Here is a 12,232-nt window from a genome sequence, read left to right as displayed (position 1 = left end):
TTTTAATTAAAAATTGTAATTTCTTATTGATTCATAAAGTATACAGTATAGGGTTATGCATGGAATAGTATATCGGGTAAATGGCCTCCATGGCTTTGCTGGCACATACGCACTCTTTTGTCGAAATTTTTCATGACCGTTTTGCATAAATGTGGCTGAATTTCGTTGATACAGCGCTCAATTTCCTCTTTCAAGGCGTGGGTGGTCGTGGACTTGTTGGCATAAACCTTAGACTTCAAAAAATCCCAAAGAAAAAAATCCAACGACGTTAAGTCACATGATCTGGGCGGCCAATTCTGATCACCAAAACGGGAAATTACACGACCAGGAAATAACTCATGCAGTAATTGAATTGTTTCTCGGGCTATATGGCATGTGGCACCGTCTTGTTGAAACCACATGTCGTCCACATCCATATCTTGCAATTTAGGCACAAAAAACTGGATTATCATGTCGCGATAGCGAGCACCATTAACTGTTATTGCCTTACCAGCCGCATTTTTGAAGAAGAATGGACCGATGATGCCTCCAGCCCAAAATCCGCACCAAACAATGACACGTTGTGGATGCATTTGTTTCTCAATAATCACTCCTGGATTTTCTGAACCCCAAATGAATTCTGAAGATGATTTTGTTCGAAAAATAAGCATCCACCTGTTGTTGTTCCATAATCCATTCAACGAACTCTCTTCGCTGTGTGTGGTCAGTAGGCTTCAGTTCTTGAGTCAATTGAACTTTGTAAGCATAAAGATGCAAATCTTTCGTGAGAATACGCTGTAGAGAGCTTCTCGAAATGCCCAATTCAAGACCACGGTGCCGAATTGATATTCCTGGACTCTCAGCAACACTCTCACGAACTGCTTCAATGTTTTCTGTTGAACGACTTGTTGAAGGATGGCCAGAGTGTATAAGATCACTAATTGATCCAGTTTCCTTGAATTTTTTAATTAATCTTTTCACAGTTAATGAAGTTAAATCACTATTCCGACCATATTTTGTGCGAAAATTGCGAACTGTAGCTGCCAAACCTTCATTATTTTTAAAATATTGCTCAACAATGAAAATGCGTTGTTCTTTCGTGTAGCGCTCCATTTTTAACATGTTCATTGCCAAACACGCGATATCGCGTGATGCGAGTTCTCACCTTGTGGCCGATCACGCGTTATCGCGTGGACGTCGTTAACTAAATAATAAAAAAAGTTGGCCACCACACGAAATTCCAATTTTCAGCTTGGCAATGAACGATATCGCGCGATCACGCGATGCGAGTTCTTACCAAACGGCCGATCACGCGTTATCGCGTGGACGTCGCTAACTAAATAAAAAAATAAAAAAAATTTGGCCACCACACGAAATTCCAATTTTCAGCTTGGCAATGAAAGTGTTAATAACCCTGAACTGTCAGCTGTCATGCTGTCTTTTTTTTCTCGTTGGCAACACTTTATTGCACAAATGGCGCTAAATTTAAATCTCGCGTGAATTTTGGGACACCCTATATAATAAAAATATTCTTTATATTATTTTTTTTGAGTTGTCATAATCATTATACTATTATTTTATGTCTTGTAATGCTTAGAATAAATAAAATTTTTGTTATTAATTTTCCAATTTATTTATACTCAGTTTTTCATTTCCCTTCGATTCAAATTAGTGTGGGTTTTTAAGTCGAAAATTTTTTGCAGCCCACTTGAGATGCAGTTTTATAGCAAATGGCCCACGGTCCAATTTGAGTTTGATACTACTGCCGTATAGGCAGTGGGTGAGGTCGTTTTAGCTCTATCTAACTTTTGGAGACCGAGTAGACAGTTCAAGCTCCAATGGTACCCAATCAGAGATAGCTGGCCTGGCTATCACTAATTAAGCAGCACGCAGTGAAGAGATACAGCTCAACAAGTGTCGCCATCTCGTAGTCCCTAACACAATATATTTAATCTGAAATAATGTGGGTTTACAGGATGAAAAACCCTGTTTCCAGGAGAAAAAAATCCACCTGCACATGCCAGAGATCGACTAACTCGGGAACCTGTTGTAAAAGAGGTTTAGAAAAATTTCCTCTAGTTACTGACTAGTTTCGAAAGCAAGACTTCCTGTGTGCGGTCAAGTGGTGTGCAAACGCCATATCCACTGAGCTACATAGGCTCTCTAAAATCCTTATGGTGCAGTAATTAATAATAATAGACCAAACCTAATCTCAATGAAAACGACTATCTGTAAAATTTGGAAGATTGTTCCCAGATTTACAGCTTTATGAGGTTTACCAATGGAGGTCGCTTAATAATATTCATCAGTACAGATATTCATCAATATTAGATATTCTAGCTTAAATATTAGATCTAAATTAAATATGAATTAAGTGGATAAATGTGCAGCACAAGTTTGTTATTATTAATGAAACAAGATTATTAATTAAACAGGTATTAAATGCCAACATATCAATTAAATGATTTAATATCATCATACAATAAAAATGATACTGGTTTATTAGTACATTACCGTACAGTATAAATGAAAAGAGATTTTCATTTATACTGTGAAATATTGTGATACCTAAATATTGTGAAATTATTTCAAATTACGTAGGTTACACTCTTAACATTTTCCAAAGAGTTCAGTAAAGAAAATTTTCATTACTCACTGTTTCATGGTTACATTACATCAAAATAGCTGGTCAAGCAAAAGAGTTTTTAGAGCAGATACCATGGTAAACACAGATCCATACATTTGATATTATGTCAGTCTGGAAATGACACCATGACTCCTTAAACATTCTGTTTATTATTTTGTCACCAAATATACACAAACAGTTTTCGTAAAATGTTCGAATGTCCCAAAATAAATAATCTTTATCGAATTGGAGAAAATCTTGAAAGTCTAATTTTACCATTGATGAATTTAAATGATTAGCGATAATTTCCCCCATGATACAATTAGCTGGTAATTCAGTTTCCAAAAATAGTAAATGATTAAAAAAACGCATTTTCCCCCCCTCCAAAGTTATCAGTACCAGTTGGAGGTGACATCACTAAAAGTTATCTGCAAATGATGAGCTCATTCATCTCCACTAGCATGAGCAGACATCTTCTGGAGGAGAGGGGGATAAGGGGGGGTGGGGCGCATTGTAGGGAAGACCCCCTGTCACCCTCTAGACTACCCCTTCACTTCCACCACCTAATGCTATTTTTTTCCCATCCCAACAATTTTGGACATATGAGTGAGAGAACTAGTCACATCGTCTAACATCAAAAACACTCTTTGAGGATAAAATACTTAACATAATAAGGACAAATAATATAGAATGCCCTTTGAGCCACAGAGATAAGATTTGCCCTATGATGTCTCAAAGTAAGATAATCTCAGATTATCATCATATCCAACGGCATGTAGAAACATGTCCGTGAATTATCTGTGCGAAAGTTTCATTTTGGAAGGAACGGTCAGGGTTAAGGATCAGGTGAACAGTACTATAAGAAAAAACAAACGAGTCAAGTGTCTTTGCAGTTACGGCAAATTCGTTCAGCCAGTGCAGCTATTGTATTGTGTTGTGGTGTTTTGTGTCCAGTAAAATAAAGTAAAATAATGGGTGAGCCACAAAAGTCATTGAAATTTTCTTTCTTCAGGAAAATAGCACGAGACAAAACTCTTCAAATAGCTCTAAAAGGATGGAAACCGGTTATTATTTTAGAAGACATGTACATTGTGATGTATTTATCCAGGACCACTTGGAAAAAGTTATGCAGGAAGTGGACTGATATCCTCGGCTACTTGCAAAGGAGAGTTGACTATGAAATGGACCTTGGTGATGTTATATTCTGAAATGCCAAGATTGGGAACTGATCACGAGACAAAACTCTTCAAATAGCTCTAAAAGGATGGAAACCGGTTATTATTTTAGAAGACATGTACATTGTGATGTATTTATCCAGGACCACTTGGAAAAAGTTATGCAGGAAGTGGACTGATATCCTCGGCTACTTGCAAAGGAGAGTTGACTATGAAATGGACCTTGGTGATGTTATATTCTGAAATGCCAAGATTGGGAACTGATACTCGATGATACAGGAGCTGATGGAAGTAAAGTTTTCTCTATTAGTTGTGAAGAAGCTAAGAGATTTTCACCAAAAATGTATGACATTGATAATCATTTACTATTTTTGGAAACTGAATTACCAGCTATTTGTATCATGGGTAAAATTATTGCTAATCATTTAAATTCATCAATGGTAAAATTAGACTTTCGAGATTTTATCCAATTCGATAAACATTCTTTATTTTGGGACATTTACAAACATTTTACAAAAAATGTTTGTGTATATTTGGTGACAAAAGAATACACAGAATGTTTAGGGAGGCATGGTGTCATTTTCAGACTGACACAATATAAAATGTATCGATCTGTGTTTACTATGGTATCCGATCTAAAAACTCTTTTGCTTGACCAGCTATTTTGATGTAATGTAACCAAGAAACAATGAGTAATGAAAAATTTCTTTATTGAACTCTTTGGAAAATGTTAAGAGTGTAACCTAAATATTGTGAAATATTTTAGGTAATTACATGTTTCAATTTTTTCTCTGTGAATATACTTGTAAATAGTATTTCAGCGAAATAAAATGTGCATTTGCAAACTTAAATGAACAAAGATGTGTGCTTTTGTTGTTGTGTTTTCCCACAGTGAATTTTTTTACTCAGTTATTCTGATTAGAGTTTGATATTTAAATCCAAAACTTTATACCTTAATGCAATTCTGTTAAATTATTCTAAAAAAATCACTACTGTGAAATTAATGCCAGTAACGGGGAATAAAAAAGTGGCGAAAACTGATATCCATGTATTTGATTATTTTAGAAATTGTCTAATGCTACCTATTGACATTGTTTGAGTTATATGAAAACATTTCGTTTACATAATCGAAAATCCAAACTGTTAGAATTTGGTTGTTTTACAGAGAGAGAGAGAGACAGCAGATAATTTAACCCAAAAACGTGACTTAAACTGTGAAAGTTTGGTATAGAAAGAATGATTTTACTATACAGATAACACAAATACAAAATTTTCCTTTCCCCACACAAAGTAAGATAAAAACACACCAAGAGTATATCCAACAGTATGCAAAAACATGTCGTTGAGTCATCTGTGCCAAAGGTTCATTTTTAAAGGAACGGTGAGAGTAGGAAATGGTATGGGTAAACAGTACTATAAGAAAAAACCATAAAGTTGTGTGACTTTGGAATTAAGGTAATCGTTCATCCACTGCAGTTGCTATATTGTGTTATAGTGTTCTGTGTCTGGTAATGTAAAAATAATGGGTGAGCCACGAAATTCTTTGAAAGTTTCTTTGTGAAAAGTTCTAATTGTTTAGAATTTTGTAACAGAAAGTTAACATAAAATATAAGATCAGAGCTAAGAATCAGTGAAATAATAATAATAATAATAATAATAATAATAATAATAATAAATAAATAAATAACTATTTATTTGTGGTGCCATATGAAGTAATCTAAGAAAAAGAAGAATGAAGGAAAACGATTATGAAAAATCGACATTGAGTGAAAAATACGAATTTTCAGTTATCATTGGTATAATTGATTTTCGATTTCTTTTGAATAAGACTTCAAATTTATTTCCTAAAGAAATTTGTATTTCTGATGGAATTATTTTAAAATATGCATTGACAAAATCACTTTGTAGTTGGAATGAATTACCTGAAAGAGTTAAAAAAAAACAGAATTCTTGGTTAATAAAATATAACCATCAGCTGAAGTGGGAAACTGGTTCATGATATCTGGACAAACTAAAAAATTGCATGATAGAATCAACATGCAAATATCAAATATTGCTTGCTAAAGGAAGAGAAAAATCATAAACATTAACAAGGTTGTTAGAGAGACCTGTTCTTGATTTAAATAAAACGTGAAAACATATGGTGCACTTTTGTACAAAAGGTGTACAAATGCTTTTGGAAACATAGCGAACGTTTCTGTGCTTTTAATAATGCTCAAAAATACGTGTTAGTTTCAAAATAATAAAAATGTGACCCTTAATTTTACTACAGTAAGAAATTCCCAACCATGACAAATGAAGATACTTTCAGATGAGAGTCACATTGTCGAAAACCACATGTTGGCAATTCCTCAACCATGGGAACCTTTGAAGAACAGCACAAAATTAACAATAACCAGATTAAGGACCAAAAAATAAGATCGTATTTTTCACTTTATTTATTTTCTGTATGTTAGATTCAGTATATACAATTGTAAATAATATATTTCACTCAAATAAAACGTGTAAATAAAAATGAACAAAAGTGTGTCGCTGATGTGTTATACAAATGTAAGTAAAACCATTTTTTTCTTGTGAAATTTCATGCCACAAACTAACCAGAGACTTTTTTTTTTAAATCTACTCAGTGATTTAAAAGTCTTATTTGTTCATGCAAGCCCTCAAATATTTCAAGAAATTGTGTCAAATCTTGAATGCAAAAGGAATCGGGTATTAAATTAATAGCCAGAATTTTAGTCGAGAAGATTTCACCTGAAAAGTCACAATTTTGTTATTATATCTGTTAGAATTTGATTATTTAACAAAGCGACATTAGATATTTTAACCCAACACGTTACTAAAACTCTTTAAAAGATTGCTGTAGAAAAAAAGTATCGTAGTGTGCAGATACAATCAAGTGAATCAACATGCATATCTCAAATAATACTCATCATTGGAAGAGAAAAATCGAAAAAAAACCCATTAACGAACTTAATAGACAGATCCGTTCTTCATTTAAATGATACCAAATGATGAAAACAATATGTGCATGAATTTCAAAACTGAAAAAGCTGATGAATTTCTAGTTTGCTGTGATCATAAATATTTATTTGAGGGTAAACATTTTTTTCATTACAATTTTTCTTTCTTTCTTTCTGAGCTAATTTTCATTTGAAATAAGGATAAATAATTATTTATTTATATTGGAAAGAATATCTAATATAATAATTGTGTCCAAATATATATATATAAATATCCCTACTGTGAAATAAATGTCAGGCTGAGAGGCCAACAGTCAATTGGGACTAACGGAAATGAGTTGAACTATGTAAAAACCATAGTTCAACTTGTTTTGAAATGTCACACGGAGAAAAATCACATGAATTATACATAAGAACCGTGGCAAATCATACACTATGAACATCAGCGCAAATGTGAAATCAGAAGAATAAGAAAAAAAATACTGTCTTTTTCACTTTATTTAATTTCTGTATGTTAGATTCAGTAAATACAATTTGTTAATAATATTATAGTCAAATAAAAAGTAACATAGAATTTAATAAAGTATATATATATTACAGAGCTAATATTCATTTGAAATAAATTCCGGTTTCCTAGCTACACAAAATGTAAACAAACAAGCAAGCCATCTACTTGAAAACAATAAGTGTATAAAATCCTTAATCAGGAATGAATAATTTTAGGATATGTGTCATCACAATCATGTGAATGCTAATCACTTAGTCACATGTAAGTGTTTGAGAAACATCCAACCATGGGAAAATGATACCTTTTGAATAATACCACAACTCATATACTACAGGATGTGATTAATACAATCAGACTAATCTACAGACTGAGATCAGAAATAAATGAGATTAACCGAAAGGCAAGCACTGAGTTTACTTTTCTTCCACGATGTCGGTAATCAGAGAAGCTCCAGAAGCTCCAAAAAACGTGGGAAATTATACCTTATGAACAATACTGCAAGTTATCTAATACAGGATGTGATTAGTTGTATACAAAATGACTAGCTATAGTTCCGTATTTTGAAAAGAGGAGCGAAAACGAAGACCGGATATTAATGAGTCATCTTCAAGAAAACGAACAGAACCAAACGGGTGGTAATCTAAACGATGTAGTCAACTATATTTTCTGGTTATTTAAAGAAATATTGTTGTTTCAACTCATGTGTGAGTGTTTGTGTTGTGCTGTGGATATAAAATACAACTATTTTGGAATATCTTATTTGGAATATCGCATTTAGAAGAGCCATGCTGGAAAGATTGTAAGTAATTGAAATTATCATTAGAATTTCTAGAATACATACAAAAAAGGTTTGTAATCCATTAACTGTCCATTTATTTTAATTTATTTTTTAAATGCCGTTTTGTTTTTCTCTTGACTGTAAAGTAAAAAATACTAATAGCCAAACATTTTTCACAAAAGATAACGTTAATTAGAAAAGTAATAAACTTTAAGATTTTAATGTAGACAAATCAAAATAATCGGATGAGTTATGTATATGAGAAAAAAAAGTGTGTGTTTGAGGGACACCAGCATATAATTAAATTATTCAGGAAAGCCTAATCACTGCCGCCATCATGACTCTACTCTAAGAATTCCTACCCTTCAACAGGAAAGAAATACCCCAAACTCTATTGGAAAATTAGTACAGCCATCTATAGACAACCGAAGACAAAACATGATGACAATGACGGATGTGTGTCACCCTGGGAAAATTTCAAGATAACTTATCTCAAAAACATCGCCCACAATTCCATAGGCAAACCAAAAAAAAATGTGATATCACAGAGAGACATATATTCCCTAGAAATATCCAAACACATAACGTCACGATTACTTATCTCTAAATATCGTCCACAATGTTTTACCCAACACACCGTGTGATGTCCCTGACAGAAGGTGGGCCCCAGCGAAATTCCAAATATTCCAAAATTTATCTTTTCACTATCCATCACCCATAATGCCATACGCAAACCATTTACTTATCTACAACTCATAATAATACACATCCAAGACACTGATGTCGCTTCCTCCCATTCACCCTACCCCTATTTTGTTCATAGTATCCCACCAATCACGACAAGAATCCTTATCCACTAATATCTTCCTTTTCCATTCATAACAATAACGTCACTTATTTACAACTAACAAATTACGTCACTTATCTACATCTAATAATAACAAACATTCACGTCATGATTGCTTATCTTATCTTGATCTTGATCTGGTCAGAAGTGTCCCACCAATCACTACACGAATCCTTATCCACTAATATATCTCCCTTTTCCATTCACAACAATTATGTCATTTATTTACAAATAACAAATTACGTCACTTATTTATAACTAACAAATGACGTTACCTATCTACATCTGAAATCAACACACACCCACGACACGATTCCTTATCTTATCTTGATTTTGATCTTGTTCTAAGTGCCAATCACGACACGAATCCTTATCTCTACCATCACCCATAATTCCTTACGCGAACAAAACAAAGTGACGTCACACACACACACAGATAGTCCCCAGAAAAATTCCAAAGATTCCAAACTCATGACGTCACACACACAATGACGTCATCATCTCAACAACCAATCCGTCACGATTCCTTATCTTATCTTGATCTTGACAGAAGTGACCACCCTACTACTCTGCTGCGACCGAGCCCTCTAGAACAGTAGCTGAATCCTGTCTCCTGTAATTCTGATGTTAATTTTCCATGCAGTGTGCGTCATACACTTGTTCGGGACAAAGGATCTCGTCGATTACAAAATTAAATCATTCGTCCAGTTATTTGCCAGAAAAGATGTGATTTACGGAACATTTTTGCCACACTTTGTGGATAGAAATTCTAAAGCACCTTTTTGAATCCATCCTTCACTATAGTCTCACTCAAGTTCTAATTTAAGTTTATTTTATGAAATAACATTTTATCAGACAAATCTATCATATTTGAAGTCGAAATAGGCTGACCATACGAACTGTTTTTTTTTTTTTCATATTTTCCAGCAGTCCCGTGGTTTTAATGAAAATGTCAATTTTGTCGAGTTTTAATAAAAACTATAAATATACTTTAATATTGATCAATCATAAATTATTATTCAAAACCTATAATCGTATATCAATATCATCGATACCAGTAATTTGTATAACCATGAAGTCGTATTGTTCGATACTAAATATCGATATCTGCAGTGATCCATTCAGAGAAAATAAAAAAATACGTGTTGGCAACGCATGCGCGTCTCAGACGCGGCGTCTGTTCTGCTGTAGCGTTAGTTTTGTTTTGCTTGTATGGTAACGTAAAAATTTAAAAGTTTTTTAAAACTTTTAAGTCTTATTTTTTAAAGTTTTAAGTCTATCCTTGCAATATCAAAGAGGCGAAACTGCAGTTTTAAGTTTTAATGACGATCTTCAGAAAGAATTCAAATTTATTAAACTGGACAAGCTGTGTAGTGATTGAACAAAAGTGGCATGCCAAAATTGTAATATCCATTTTTCTGTTGATCATGGAGGCAGACGCGACATCACAAACATCTACGTAGTCAGAAACATAAGGATGCTGAAAAGACTCTGGCTTCAGTTAAAAACATCAGCTCGTTTATGGTGAGCTGTGGTGGTGATAGCGAAAGTGATAAAATTGCAGCAAGTGAAGCTCTTGTTGCTTATCACACTGTGGGTCACGACCAAAGTTTTCGCGCAAATGAGTGCTTGTCGACATTGATCAATAAAATTTATGAACCAAAATTTTCCTCAGCATGTGCCAAATCAGAAGCAATAATTACCAACGTTTTATCACCATACATATTAGTCAAAGTAAAAATTTTTATCGTCTTACGTTTTCATGAATACAGAATATTACATAATCCCGGTCCTGTTTTTGCCATGCCAATGTTCCGTTTTTGTCTCAAGGAAATATGGCCAGCCTAAGTCGAAACCATTCCGTCATCACGCGATAATGTTAAAACTGATTCTAAAACACATTCCTTCTTGGAATCACTGTCTGCAAAGAATTTTAGAATTTTGTACTTTTGCTTCTTTATACCAACAGTAATAGACGAAAGAATATCATACATATAACACAGTTATTTCGCCGAAACACCACGGTTGAGATGTTTTGACACCTCTACTTTATCTTCGATTGTCGATCGATATGGACTTGTGTTTCACGATACCAACCACTACTACTACTACTGTTACTGTGACAACTTGCTTAGAATCCTTAACTAGGGCTGAATGGGCAAAATAAGCTACGAATTACCCAAAATAGGGATCTCTACCATCTGTAGGTGTAAATAATTAAGAGAGCATGCGCCACATACAACAGTCATCTGAACTCTAGGAGGTTCTAGAGCTATTGCATAACCTGGATAAGAATTCGGTAAAAGGGACAAATGGAATATCAGCATATGTGCTAAAAGAATGTTTAGCCGAACTGGCTAGGTCCTTGACAAGTTTGTATAATTTGAGTCTCACTTCAAGAAAGAGCCCATAGAAATGGAAAGAATGTATGGTATTCCCATTGCGCAAATGCGGTGCAAAAGTTTATATGCCTAACTGCCTACATATCAGTACATCTGGAGCGGTTGTGAAGATTTAACAGACGTAGGTAAGATCTCACATAGAGAAATGGATTGACAGAGAAGCTATACTGTACAAGAAACAGCATGGGTTTGCTAAAGGGAAGTCATATCTCAGCGACACTGAGATATGGCTTGACACTTAGATTTTGCTATAGCAGTGTATTGGATACCACATTAAAGGCTGTTGCATAAACTGGAGAATATAGGTTTGGAATATAAACGATTGACTTAGTTAAGTGAGTTAACGTTTGGTGGAACAGGTATCAGAATGCGATATATCGGGGTGTGAAGCTGCCAGATTTAAGATAAGATGCTCAAAGATGCTCACTTGTATACTCCAGGGAACATTCCTTGTCCTTCCCAATATACATGAATGACATTGGGAAGGACCTAATAGTATGGTGTTCAGTTATTTGTGGCAGAACAATCTGGAATGCTACTGATAAATTAATAAGCTAACGCCGTTTTGTTCTCGTATTTAGTCATATCTAACTTTTGGAGACTGAGCGGACAGTTCAGTCTCCACTGGTAGCCAATCAAAGATAGCTGGCCCAAGGTTATCACTAATTAATCGGGTACGCAGTAAAGAAGGCGGCTAAAAAGTGCCGCCATCTCGTTGTTCCTACACCCTAACATATCTGAAAATAGTGTGAGTTCGACGGCCGATTTCCTTCAGTTTACCGGACGAAACCCCCGAGTCTCCGAAGAAAAAACCCGCCTTCCAGAAAAAAACGAACAAACAAACAAAAAAATCGTGCCAGAAATCGACTAACTAGGGACCCAGCCAAAAAAAAGCTTAGGAAATATTCCTCCAATCGGCGTCTAAACTCGAACTTATAAGATTTTTTTCGTGCAGTC

The sequence above is a fragment of the Typopeltis vanoorti genome, chromosome 14 (genome assembly GCF_054136105.1).
Source record: "Typopeltis vanoorti isolate ZY-2024b chromosome 14, IOZ_Tvanoo_1.0, whole genome shotgun sequence".
NCBI classification, from domain to species: domain Eukaryota; kingdom Metazoa; phylum Arthropoda; class Arachnida; order Uropygi; family Thelyphonidae; genus Typopeltis; species Typopeltis vanoorti.
Note: the sequence above shows the minus strand (reverse complement) of the source record.